The 13,754-nt window shown below is 43.5% G+C and overlaps 1 non-coding gene across 1 annotated transcript; it reads left to right on the forward strand.

The window, feature by feature from the left end:
• The first annotated feature begins 12,871 nt into the window (after positions 1-12,871).
• On the forward strand, positions 12,872-12,945 carry Trnat-ugu. The gene has a single exon. It is a non-coding gene; the product is annotated as a tRNA-Thr (tRNA).
• The last annotated feature ends 809 nt before the right edge of the window (positions 12,946-13,754 follow it).

Genomic DNA, 13,754 nt, shown 5'->3' on the forward strand with positions numbered 1-13,754 from the left:
AAACTGCATTATTTGTTATTTTAAAATTAGCTGTTCTGGTAGAACGCGAACCATCACCAGTTGTGTGGACAACAGTAAAATAAATAATCAACAAAAACTCTACGAAATACATATTGTATTCCTCTAAAGGTTTTACTCTCTGCGGCTCCCTCTAGTATGATGGAAGTTATTCCCTGATATCTTAACAAATGTCCTGCCATACCATTGTCAAATATCAGATGTACCAGAACATACCTGATTGTATTGGTTACAAGAGTAACCCGTCCATCATCATGATTTACATGCTACGGCACAGGATAAACCAGTAGTTCGGTAGGAGCCAAGTTATTAATAAAGCCCACATGGCTACTGCCCCCTGGTGGCGTCTAGTACATTTGTGGCATCTGACTAAAATTATACAGATACACTAAGTTAATAGTAATTTTTGTTTGTTTGGCGAAAATACTGTTCTTGACGATACTTAATTAAAATTTGTGGTTCCTCAAGGTTAAAAGATGTTATAAAAACTAAACAAAAATCCTTATAATTTAAAAAACGGACGGCGACTATATCCGTGGCGGCGCTTCGTCACGGCATGTGGTCGCTGTTTTGGTGTGCCGCGATCCCACGAGACGCCTGCTGAAAGCCGGAGAGCCCCTTCTCCGCTTTCAGGCGAAGCACCCGTGTTCCAGCTATCCTAACAATCATTACCTTACAAAGTCGTCATAAATGCCAAAATAGAAACTGTGACTGGGTCTCGCTTTTTGTGAGTATACATTTCCATTTCTTCCGAGACGCTGAGGAATCGTCGCTCTTGAGCTCTGTGTAGGGTTTCCAAATTTTGATCAATATTTGTAATTGAGTGGTTTAAAGATAGCCATATGTGCCACAAACGATCTTTTGTCCTGAGAGTTTCCTAGTTTCGAAGTTCCTCCTGTATACTGTTAACTGCATTCATTGCATGCTGTGCCGTCTCTTTCGCTGTACGTGCGTGCGAATTAACCGCGCCGGTTACTTTAAGCGAGCGTATCTCTGGTATCCCGTACGGAGAACAGCACAAGAATGGTACAGCCTTCTATTATGTAGCTCGTTAACTGAATTAGTCACTGTATGGTAAAGTTCCGTAGCCAGAGTGTATTCGCTATGAAACACACGTAAACAGTACTAGGCTTAATCGAAATCAAAATTACACTACTGGCCATTAAAATTGCTACACGAAGAAGAAATGTAGGTGATAAACGGCTATTCATTGGACAAATATATTATACTAGAACTGACATGTGATTACGTTTTCACGCAATTTGGGTCCATAGATCCTGAGAAATCAGTACCCAGAACAACCACCTCTGGCCGTAATAACGGCCTTGATTCGCCTTGGCATTGAGTCAAACAGAGTTTGGATGTCGTGTACAGGTACAGCTGCCCATACAGCTTCAACACGATACCACAGTTCATCCAGAGTAGTGACTGGCGTATTGTGACGAGCCAGTTGCTCGGCCACCATTGACCAGACGTTTTCAATTGCTGAGAGATCTGGAGAATGTACTGGCCAGGGCAGATGTCGAACATTTTCTGTATCCGGAAAGGCCTGTACAGGACCTGCAACATGCGGTCGTGCATTATCCTGATGAAATGTAGGGTGTCGCAGGGAACAAATGAAGGGTAGAGCCACGGGTCGTAACACATCTGAAATGTAACGTCCACTGTTCAAAGTGCCTTCAATGCGAGGTGACCGAGACGTGTAACCAATGGCACCCAATACCATCACGCCGGGTGATACACCAGTATGGCGATGACGAATACACGCTTCCAATGAACGTTCACCGCGATGTCACCAAACATGGATGCGACCCTCATGATGCTGTAAACAGAACCTGGATTCATGCGAAAAAATGAAGTTTTTCGATTCGTGCACCCAGATTCGTCGTTGAGTACACCATCGCAGGCGCTCCTGTCTGTGATGCAGCGTCAAGGGTAATCGCAGCCATGGTCTCCGAGCTGATAGTCCATACTGCTGCAAACGTCGTCGAACTGTTCGTGCAGGTGGTTGTTGTCTTGCAAACGTCCCCATCTGTTGACTCAGTGATCGAGACTTGGCTGCACAATCCGTTACAGCCATGCGGATAAGATGCCTATCATGTCGACTGCTAGTGATACGAGGCCGTTGGGATCCAGCACGGCGTTCCGTATTACCCTCCTGAACCCAACGATTCCATGATCTGCAAACAGTCATTGGATCTTGATCAACGCGAGCAGCAACGTCACGATACGATAAATCGCAATCGCGATAGGCTACAATCCGACCTTTATCAAGGTCGGAAACGTGATGGTACGCATTTCTCCTCCTTACACGACACGTTACAACAACGTTTCACCAGGCAACGCCGGTCAACTGCTGTTTGTGTATGAGAAATCGGTTGGAAACTTTCCTCACGTCAGCACGTTGAAGGTGTCGCCACCGGCGCCAACCTTGTATGAATGCTCTGAAAAGCTAATCCTTTTCATGTCACAGCATCTTCTTCCTGTCGGTGAAACTTCGCGTCTGTAGCACGTCATCTTTGTGCTGTAGCAATTTTAATGGCCAGTAGTGTAGTTTTCAGAATACTTTGTTAATATTTTTGAGTCTTTCAAATTATAACGCACTTTCATAATTGTGAAGTTAAACGAGAATTCTTTAAAATCCATTGTTTATAATGAAAATTGCCGACTAGCTCGTAAACGGAACCAGATAGATTCATTATTGCTCGCAGAAGCAGTTAGCTTTGTTCGTACACCAAACCCCTTTTTCTGTAAGTACTTTCCCAATACTTTTGTTTCTGATAAATCGGGGTACAAATTAACTTTTCCCTTGAAACATCTGTATTTTTCTGTTACCATAATACACGAACATAAGAAAAAGAGAGCCGAAGCTTAGCAGTCAAAGAAATGAACAGCAGAGAGTGAAACAATGCGTTACACACACGTATGTATTGAAAAACAATACACAACAGATATCTTCATGTTCCTTATAGTACATTATTCTTAGTTCCTTTACCTTTTCGATTTCAGTAATATTTAAATATACGTTTTAAAAATATTATTTCCTTGTGTTTTCAAATCGCTAAGAATCTTAGCACCGCATCTTTCATCGAAATAAAAGCGTGGTTACACTATAAACGCCTGAATCCTATAACTTATTCGTCCTACTACAGATTTTACGGCGTAGTTTGAATTTTAACACGTTATTTGCACGAAAACGTATTTTAATAATTGTTTTACGGAAACATCTGTCGTGCTTGTCTAAAACCTTTCCATTGTAAGTTATAACCACCCATTTTTTGTTCTTGTTATTCTTAGCAGTGTCGTTGTTGTTGTTGTTGTGGTCTTCAGTCCTGAGACTGGTCTGATGCAGCTCTCCATGCTACTCTATCCTGTGCAAGCTTCTTCATCTCCCAGTACCTACTGCAACCTACATCCTTCTGAATCTGCTTAGTGTATTCATCTCTTGGTCTCCCTCTACGATTTTTACCCTCCACGCTGCCCTCCAATACTAAATTGGTGATCCCTTGATGCCTCAGAACATGTCCTACCAACCGATCCCTTCTTCTTGTCAAGTTGTGCCACAAACTTCTCTTCTCCCTAATCCTATTCAATACTTCCTCATTAGTTATGTGATCTACCCATCTAATCTTCAGCATTCTTCTGTAGCAACACATTTCGAAAGCTTCTATTCTCTTCTTGTCCAAACTGTTTATCGTCCATGTTTCACTTACATACATGGCTACACTCCATACAAATACTTTCAGAAATGACTTCCTGACACTTAAATCAATACTGGATGTTAACAAATTTCTCTTCTTCAGAAACGCTTTCCTTGCCATTGCCAGTCTACATTTTATATCCTCTCTACTTCGACCATCATCAGTTATTTTGCTCCCCAAATAGCAAAACTCCTTTACTACTTTAAGTGTCTCATTTCCTAATCTAATACCCTCAGCAACACCCGACTTAATTAGACCACATTCCATTATCCTCGTTTTGATTTTGTTGATGTTCATCTTATATCCTCCTTTCAAGACACTGTCCATTCCATTCAACTGCTCTTCCAAGTCCTTTGCTGTCTCTGACAGAATTACAATGTCATCGGCGAACCTCAAAGTTTTTATTTCTTCTCCCAGGATTTTAATACCTACTCCGAACTTTTCCTTTGTTTCCTTTACTGCTTGCTCAATATACAGATTGAATAACATCGGGGAGAGAGAGGCTACAACCCTGTCTCACTCCCTTCCCAACCACTGCTTCCCTTTCATGTCCCTCGACCCTTATAACTGGCATCCGGTTTCTGTACAAATTGTAAATAGCCTTTCGCTCCCTGTGTTTTACCCCTGCCACCTTTAGAATTTGAAAGAAAGTATTCCAGTCAACATTGTCAAAAGCTTTCTCTAAGTCTACAAATGCTAGAAACGTAGGTTTGCCTTTCCTTAATCTTCCTTCTAAGATAAGTCGTAAGGTCAGTATTGCCTCACGTGTTCCAGTGTTTCTACGGAATCCAAACTGATCTTCCCCTAGGTCGGCTTCTACTAGTTTTTCCATTCGTCTGTAAAGAATTCGTGTTAGTATTTTGCAGCTGTGGCTTATTAAACTGATTGTTCGGTAATTTTCACATCTGTCAACACCTACTTTCTTTGGGATTGGAATTATTATATTCTTCTTGAAGTCTGAGGGTATTTCGCCTGTTTCATACATCTTGCTCACCAGATGGTAGAGTTTTGACAGGACTGGCTCTCCCAAGCCCGTCAGTAGTTCCAATGGAATGTTGTCTACTCCGGGGGCCTTATTTCGACTCAAGTCTGTCAGTGCTCTGTCAAACTCTTCACGCAGTATTGTATCTCCCATTTCGTCTTCATCTACATTCTCTTCCATTTCTAGAATATTGTCCTCAAGTACGTCGCCCTCAATATACTCCTTCCACCTTTTTGCTTTCCCTTCTTTGCTTAGAACTGGGTGTCCATCTGAGCTCTTGATATTCATACAGGTGGTTCTCTTTTCTCCAAAGGTCTCTTTAATTTTCCTGTAGGCAGTATCTATCTTACCCCTAGTGAGATAGGCCTCTACATCCTTACATTTGTCCTCTAGCCATCCCTGCTTAGCCTTTTTGCACTTCCTGTCGATCTCATTTTTGAGACGCTTGTATTCCTTTTTGCCTGCTTCATTTACTGCATTTTTATATTTTCTCATTTCATCAATTAGCAGTGTCGCGACTTCCATTTATTTGTTTTACGTGCTTCTTTTTGTCTTATTATAAACTTTTTATCGTATAACAATTTTTCAATCTATGAATTACATTAACAATACGAACTGTAATTAAGTATCTCCAAGAACAGTATTCTCATCAATCAAACAAAAATTACTGTCAGTGCGGTACGGGTGTACGTGTTTTATTCAGATGTGACAAATGTACCAGACGCCACCTGTTGACAGTAGGTTTGTGGGCTTTATTAACAACGTAGGTTATACCACACCACTATGTTGCCCTGTGACGTAGCATGTAAATTTTTGGGGTTCTGTGCCTCAGCCAGTGAAAACAGAACCATTATAGGATCACTTTTTTTGTTTGCCTGTCTGTCTATCTGTCTGTTCGTTCATCTGTTACGACTCCTTTTTCTCAGGGACGGGTGGACGTATCTAATTCAAATTTAAGTCATGAAATAAGCTCTATGATCTCTTGGCGGTATAATAAATGGAAGCTTCTAAGTCAATTCAACCAAAAGATGCGGCCGCATATGTCACATATTTTGATACGTGTAAATTATGGAAACCTATAGGGTACTTCCCGTTGAATTATAATCATGAAATTTGGCAAGAAGCAAGGTTTCACAGTACAGCCAAAGGAAAATATTCGAAAATTGCTAATTTGTAATTATAACGCAACGAAAAATATTTTTTTGTGATTTGTTATCAGACAGCTTGTCTATCCGTCCGTCTGTTAAGACCCCTTTTTTCTCAGAAACGGGTCTCTTACCTTCTTAGTCAGTGCAGTTAATAGGATACTTCGGTTGACGCAGAATCGTGAAATTTGGCAGAAAGCAAGGTTTCAAAGTAAAAGTAAACGAAAAAATCAGAAATTTGTTAATTTTTAATTATATCACACGAAAAAACATTTCAAACTTGAAATTAAAAGTTCTCGAAAGTCTTGGAGTCCGTGGGACCGATATCTTGGCAGTATCAGTGTCGACAACAGGCAAAAGTCGTCGAGATTCTCTACTCCCAGCTGGATGTGATGTCTGTATACATAATTAGGTTTGCACAGAAGCCTCAGTGGGCGAGCCCTTTTCGCACCTGACCAATTTTCTCTGAATGATGGGCGTGTTAACCTTCTAACCGACACAATCAGGCACGTTCTGCTACGTTTGATAGTGATATGGTGTGATACATATTTGATGGATTATTTGTTGAGCGTTTATTTTACTGTCTACAGATATGAAGATGGGGCATGTTGGACAGAAACGGATCAGTAAAAAAATGCATCCAAGGCGGACAGTAAAATGTCTGTTCTACAGTCACTGATTGCGGATTTTCTCCAGGAACACTGTCAGTTTTTGTGAACATCCAACCATCATCGGGCAAGGTAATGCTGAGTGGTTTTTGGTACTGCCATGGTGTGGTGTTAACAGATTGTCCTTGTAAGGCCATACCCCCAAAGGATCGTACTACCGAATTTTTCTGACGAGGGAGCCTGTTGAGACAAGGCGCGACAGCGCAGCCACACACGCTGACTTTTTGGACTATCGAATTTTGCCTCATCCTCCGTATTCTCTCGATATGCCGCCCGCTCCCCCCCCCTCCCCCCTCCCGTTCACCCACACCCTGTGATATCTTCCTCATTCCTCGGATGAAGAAAATACGTGGCAAGCATTGTCAGATAGAAACCGAGATGATTTCAGTCTTGGAGCGTTTCCTGAGCAGCTAGAATGCACACTTTTAGAGCCAGGATCTCCGCATAGTCATCCATTGTTGGGAAAAATGTATCCTATTGAAGGGTGAAAGTGTATCGAAGGACTATCGCTGTCACCAAAATTCATGGATGCAACTTTATTTTTTCGTAATGATGATTACAACTTTACGACTACCCTTGCATGTTTGTTGAGAAACGAGAATACTGTGTATTTCGTGTGTACAGAGACTTCGGACAAGATCGTAGACGCTCTAGTTCAGTCCTTCCCAAAATTTACGCCTTTCCATCCTCATTTAAGGAAATCCTGGTACAAACTAAAGACAACTAAATTTGGGGAGAATACATCGCTTACATTCTCAAGCTCCTGAAAGGTCGTGTGTCATATCCACATCCCTCCTTCATATAACGTTTTATCATGCGGTTACTGACCTACTATTCCTGTTGAATGCAGTTAGTTCTTCAATAAGACAGCTTTGGTTGCCGGAAATACACTGAAGTGCCAAAGAAACTGGTAAGGGTATACGTATTCAAATGCAGAGATATGTAAACACGCAGAATACGCCGCTGGGGTCGGCAACGCCCGTATAAGACGACAAGTGTCTGACGCAGATGTTACATCAGTTGCTGCTGCTACAATGGTAGGTTTACAAGATTTAAGTGAGTATGAACGTGGTTTTATAGTCGGCGCTCGAGCAATGGGACACAGCATCTCTGAGGTAGCAATGAAGTGAGGATCTACTCGTACGACCATTTCACGAGTGTACTCTGAATACCAGGAATCCGGCAAAACACCAAATCTCCGACATCACTGCGGCCGGAAAAAGATCCTGCAAGGTGGGGCCCAACAACGACTGAAGAGAATCGTTCAACGTGACAGGAGTGCAACCCTTCCGCAAATCGTTGCAGATTTCAAATGGCTCTGAGCACTATGGAACTTACCATCTATGGTCATCATCGTGTTCACTTGATTACTGTACGACACAAAGCTTTACGCCTCGACTGGGCCCGTCAACACCGACATTGGACTGTTGATAACTGGAAACATGTTGCCTGGTCGGACGAGTATCGTTTCAAATTGTTTCGAGCGGATGGACGTGTATGGAGACAACCTCATGAATTCATGGATCCTGCATGTCAGCAGGGGACTGTTCAAGCTGGTGAGGCTCTGTAATGGTGTTGGGCGCGTGCAGTTGGAGTGATATGGGACCCCTCCAATACGTCAAGATACGCCTCTGACAGGTGACACGTACGGAAGCATTCTGTCTGATCACCTCCATCCATTCATGTCCGTTGCGCATTCCGATAGACTTCGGCAATTCTAGCAGGACAAAGCGACACCCCACTCGTCCAGAATTGTTGCAGACAGGAACACTTTTCTGAGTTTAAATACTTCCGCTGGCTACCACAGTCACCAGCATATCTGGGATGCCTTGCAACGTGCTGTTTTCACGCCGGCCAGTGTGGCGGAGCGGTTCTAGGCGCTTCAGTCTGGAACCGCGCGACCGCTACGGTCGCAGGTTCGAACCCTGCCTCGTGCATGGATGTGTGTGATGTCCTTAGGTTTGTTAGGTTTAAGTAGTTCTAAGTTCTAGGGGACTGATGACCTCAGATGTTAAGTCCCATAGTGCTCAGAGGCATTTGAACCATTTTTTAACTCTTCACAGTAACTTGACTCTAAACATATAGTAATGTCCTGTAATCGAAGTCAGAAAACAGGTCACCAATCAAACTAGCGTGGCGGGCTATCGACGAACCCAATGTCTCCAGTGAACACAATTTATTTAATATGTTGCTCTCTAACTCAGTATTCCCGAGATTTTCAGCTGTGTATACTGTTTCACGACTGCTGTGAAATATGTCGGTATCGACATGTCTCGAGTGCTACACCAAAAAATAATTAATGTAGAGCAGTGAAATTTCGGAAATACATTCGTGTAGGTAACATTAAACCGATTAACATTGCAAGATCACAGGTGAATGTAGGCGCGACATAAGCCATTGCAAATGTGAAATAATGGTATATCAATACCCGATGTAATCGCCAGAGTGCTGAATGCAGGCATGCAAATGTAGGTACACTGTGTTGTACAGGTGGGGATATCAGTTTGTGGGATGGAGTTCCGTGCCTGTTGTACTTGGTCGGTCAATACGGGGTCGGTTAATGATGTTTGTGGATTACGCTGGAGTTGTCGTCCGATTACATCCCATATGTGTTCGACTGGAGACGGATGCTGTGATTAAGCAGGCCAAGGCAACACGTTGACACTCTGTAGAGCATGTTGGACTACAACAGCAGTATGTGGGCGAGCGCAATCCTGTTGTAAAACCGCCTTGGGATGCTGTTAATGAATGACAGCACAACAGGTCGAATCACCAGATTGACGAACAAATTTGCAGGCAGGGTGCGTGGGATAACCACGAGCTGTATTACGAAATTGCACCCATACCATAATTCCAGGTGTAGGTCCAGCGTGTCTAGCACATAGGAGGGCTGAAACTTCCTGGCAGATTAAAACTGTGTGCCGGACCGAGACTCGAACTCAGGACCTTTGCCTTGTGCGGGCAAGTGCTCTACCAACTGAGCTACCCAAGCGCGACTCACGCCCAGTTCTCACAGCTTTACTTCCGCCAGTACCTCGTCTCCTACCTTCAGCGCACACTCCGCCGCAGAGTGAAAATCTCATTCTGGAAACGTAGGAGGGCTGTTTGTAGGCCCTGAACTGACCTCCTAACCAACACCGGCCACCACTGGCACCGAGGTGAAACCAGCTTTCAGCAGTAAACGCAACAGATCTCCAACCTCCCCTCCAATGAGCTGTCCGTAGCTCGTGGTCTCGCGGTCGCGTTCTCGCTTGCCGAGCACCGGGTCCTGGGTTCGATTCCCGGCGGGGTCAGGGATTTTCACCTGCCTCGAGATGACTGGGTGTTTGTGTTGTTTTCATCATTCATGAAAGTGGCGAGATTGGGCTGAGCAAAGTTTGGGAATTTGGGGGGCGCTGATAACCGCGCAGTTGAGCGCCCCACAAACCAAACATCATCATCATCACATGCATTGAGCTCTCGCTTGAAACCAGTGAAGTCGCACATGGCGGTGGTTTGGGGTCAGTAGAATGCTTCACGAAGTCTGGCTCGGAGCTGTCCGTCAAGTAACCGATTTCTAACAGTTGGCTGTGTCACTGTGGTGCCAAATGCTGTTAAAACTGTTGCTGCAGATGCAGTAGGATTCGCCAGAGCCATACGCCAAACACGATGCTCTTCCCTGTCTGTAGTGCCACGTGGGCGGCCGAAGCGCGGTCTTCTTGCCACCGTACATTCTCGTGACCACTGCTGCCAGCAATCATGTACAGTGGCTACATTTCTGCCACGTGTTTCTGCAGTGTCGCAGAAGGAAAATTCAGCTTTTTGTAGCATTCTTACACGACCTCGTTCAAACTCAGTGAGGTGTTGATAATGGCGTCATCTTAAAGCGCATTCTTGACTAACATTAACTCACCTCGTTCACTCTTAAAGGTAACTAACGCTCACGACCGTTACAGCGTGTATTTAAAGCAAACCTGATTTTCGTTGTCATAGTGGCACTATTAGCTCCACACTGACGTGACAGGGACGAAATTAGAAGAGAAATCATCTTTCAGATGCAGAAACGCGACTACCAACTTCCGTTTATGTCGCACAACTCCTCCTTGGTGTTGCGATTTGTTTTTCGTCAGTGTATTTGCGAACGATTAATGCCCTCTGACCACCAATGACGACGTCGCTGTGCGGCAAGATCTTACAAAAGCGCCGCCTTTAGAAAGTGCAGCTATCAAAGTTAAAAGCCCGTGTAAGGTCGACTCCCTTCCGCTTTGGGAATAAGGCGAGATGCTTTTTGCGTAACACTTATCACAGTTGTAATGGCGCAGAGACAGCCCTGAGATGTGCAATAATATCTCGTACTTGTCGTGTCTGAATGCTTCCCGTCTAGCCGTTTATCGGAATGCACAGCCAGTACCGCACACTGCTATTCACCCACTTTTACGGGGATACCGCTGTCTTGTCCACTGTAACTAAGTGAAGATGAACCTTTGTGAAGAAGAAAGTAAAAACAAGCGAAGGGACAGGTATGCGATAAGCTTTCAATGAAAGCGAAAGGAAGACTTTACCAGCAGTTGTCAAAAATACCTGAAAATTTTAGGTCCACCGAATCCTTTGATCACAGTCACTGTATCATCATCTATCCAGATTTTAGGTGATCAAGATGACGTCGGGATGGAAGAGGATAAAATAGCGAGGGAAAGACTGAAGTCGCTCTCCCAAAATAGCTTCACCGATTAAGATCGCAATAAATTTCCGTTACTACCATTTCCAGTTATATGCCACGATCCAAAGTAGGAAATAACCGAATGCAGAACTGGTGAATTACTGAGGACCCTCGGCAGAGGATCTGATGCGCAACATGTGAAAGTATTTTCCTGTCTTCTGTCCTAGCTACAGATGGTTCAAATGGCTCTGAGTACTATGGGACTTAACATCTGAGGTCATCAGTCCCCTAGAACTTAGAACTACTTAAACCTAACTAACCTAAGGACATCACATACAACCATGCCCGAGGCAGGATTCGAACCTGCGACCGTAGCGGTCGCGCGGTTCCAGACTGTAGCGCCTAGAACCGCCCGGCCACCCCGGCCGGCATCCACATTTTAGTTGGGCGTGCTTTCGCTGAATGACCTCATGCGAATGCTGGCTTAGTTTCTGTGAAAAGGCCACTTCCACGTTGTCGCTCCATCTGAGCTTGTCATTTCTGTCTTATTACCTCGTCGTGTCATTGAGTTGTTGACGGGACGTGAAACACTCATCTCCCTTCCGTCGGGTCAAGGCCTTCTGGAAATAGTAATCTTAGGCAATTTTCAGGCGCTGTTGGCTTTTTTCTCGTGCTCATTCGTAGTACATTCGTATACTTTAACTATCATTTTTCGTCTACGGAGGCTAGTTTTATAATGTCAAATGCTGACGTATATCCTAATAGTAAGACACGACGGTGTTAGATATTTATTATCACTATAGATAAGGGGCAGTCGAATGAAAACGAGACGGATGCAAAAAGTAAATCAATATTGTTTCAAAAGTAATTGCCGTAGCTGTCAATACATTTATCCCACTGTGAGACAAGACGATCAGTGCCTAAGTGGAAAAATGTTTGTGGTTGCATACGGAACCGTGATTGTGCCCAGGAATGTACCTCTTCGTCCGAATCAAATCGACGGCCACGAATGTTTACTTCGGGGCTCCAAAAATATGGAAACGATATGGGGGCAGATTGGGACTGTATGAAGAATGTGTAAGGGCCTGCCAGCGAAACTTCTGCATCGTATCATGGCAACACTTGGGCCCTTGTTGTTCTTTATGCTCACTCAGTCGTACACAATCTGTCTCATCATTAACCACGTAATTTATCAAAACACTAATTACTGGAGCGCACCCGCCCGTATTTAATTGAAACTAAAACAAAGTATATGAAGATAGCAACTCTTCTCTAAAGAAAAGATATCATTGATGACCGTGCAGCTTCTGTAGAATAAATGATAATTAATTGAAACCCTCAGCTGCCGACATGTGTTGTTGACATACCTTGCTGGGGACAGCTGAAAATGCATGCCTCGACCGGGACTCGAATCCAGGACCTCCTGCTTACATGGCAGACGCTCTATCCATCTGAGCCACCGACAACACAGATGAAGAAAGTTACTATCTTCATATATAGTCAGAAGGCTACCCGGCCATATACCTTCGTCTGTGCGAGTGCGCACAGGTTGCCCGAAGTCTTACGGGAATCGTCAACTTAAGTGGGCGCGAGTAACGAGTGGATGGGTAAAGTATCTATTAGGAACATTACGTATGTAGATTGCGGACAGTTGGGAATGTGGGTCTCACGGGAAGCGTGCTAGGGGTAAGTCCCTGCAGTCGCGCTATTCATCTGTGTCCTCGATGGCTCAGATGGATAGAGCGTCTGCCATGTAAGCAGGAGATCCCGGGTTCGAGTCCCGGTCGGGGCACGCATTTTCAGATTTCCCCATCAAGGTATGTAAACAACACCTGTCGGCAGCTCGAGGTTCCAATTAATTATCAATTAAAACAAAGTAGTTCAAATGTATATGGGGGTATAGAATGCTGAATACGTTGATGTGACACGTAGATACAGCGTGTCAAGGAGAAGCAGCTTATATCACTGTTTAATTAAATTAAAGGGATAATTCAGATTAAAACCTTCGTTGCTAAAATGCTATATAAAACAAAGTAGAATAAAATCTGTGTGAAGAGACTGTAAGAGGAAATGCTCTACTTCAATGGTATTGCTAACAATGCTTTACAGATACTGGTGCATATAGTACAATAAATCGGTTTGAGTACAGGAAAGAGATACAGTATTGTAGGTAGCTGTTTAGATTACATTGTTTTCATTTTGTGGCACTGTAGGATCCATAGGATTCCTCTTTTTTTTTTTTTTTTTTTTTTTTTTTTTTTTTTTTTTTTTTTTTTTTTTTTTTGCGGTATAGCATGACTCAAATATGCAATTTTTTGTTGTTTAGGATGACGTGGAGAGTTAAAAATGCTGGCATCTGCGGTGACGGATTTTCAATAAATATTAAATTGATGTTTCTGGCTTTTATTATACGAGGGTTGGAACTTTAATAGTGACAACTATTTATTTACAGCTCGTACAAAATAGATACGTGTTTCAACGTTTTACTGACCTTCGAAGTAGTCTCCAGCATTGTGTATAACCCGTTGACTGCGATGTGGAAGTCGTAGGTTACTCTTAGCAGTGGAAATGAGCCTTTGGCGTCATTGGTCTGGAGGCCCC

The sequence above is a fragment of the Schistocerca piceifrons genome, chromosome X, assembly GCF_021461385.2.
Source record: "Schistocerca piceifrons isolate TAMUIC-IGC-003096 chromosome X, iqSchPice1.1, whole genome shotgun sequence".
Taxonomy (NCBI): Eukaryota; Metazoa; Arthropoda; class Insecta; order Orthoptera; family Acrididae; genus Schistocerca; species Schistocerca piceifrons.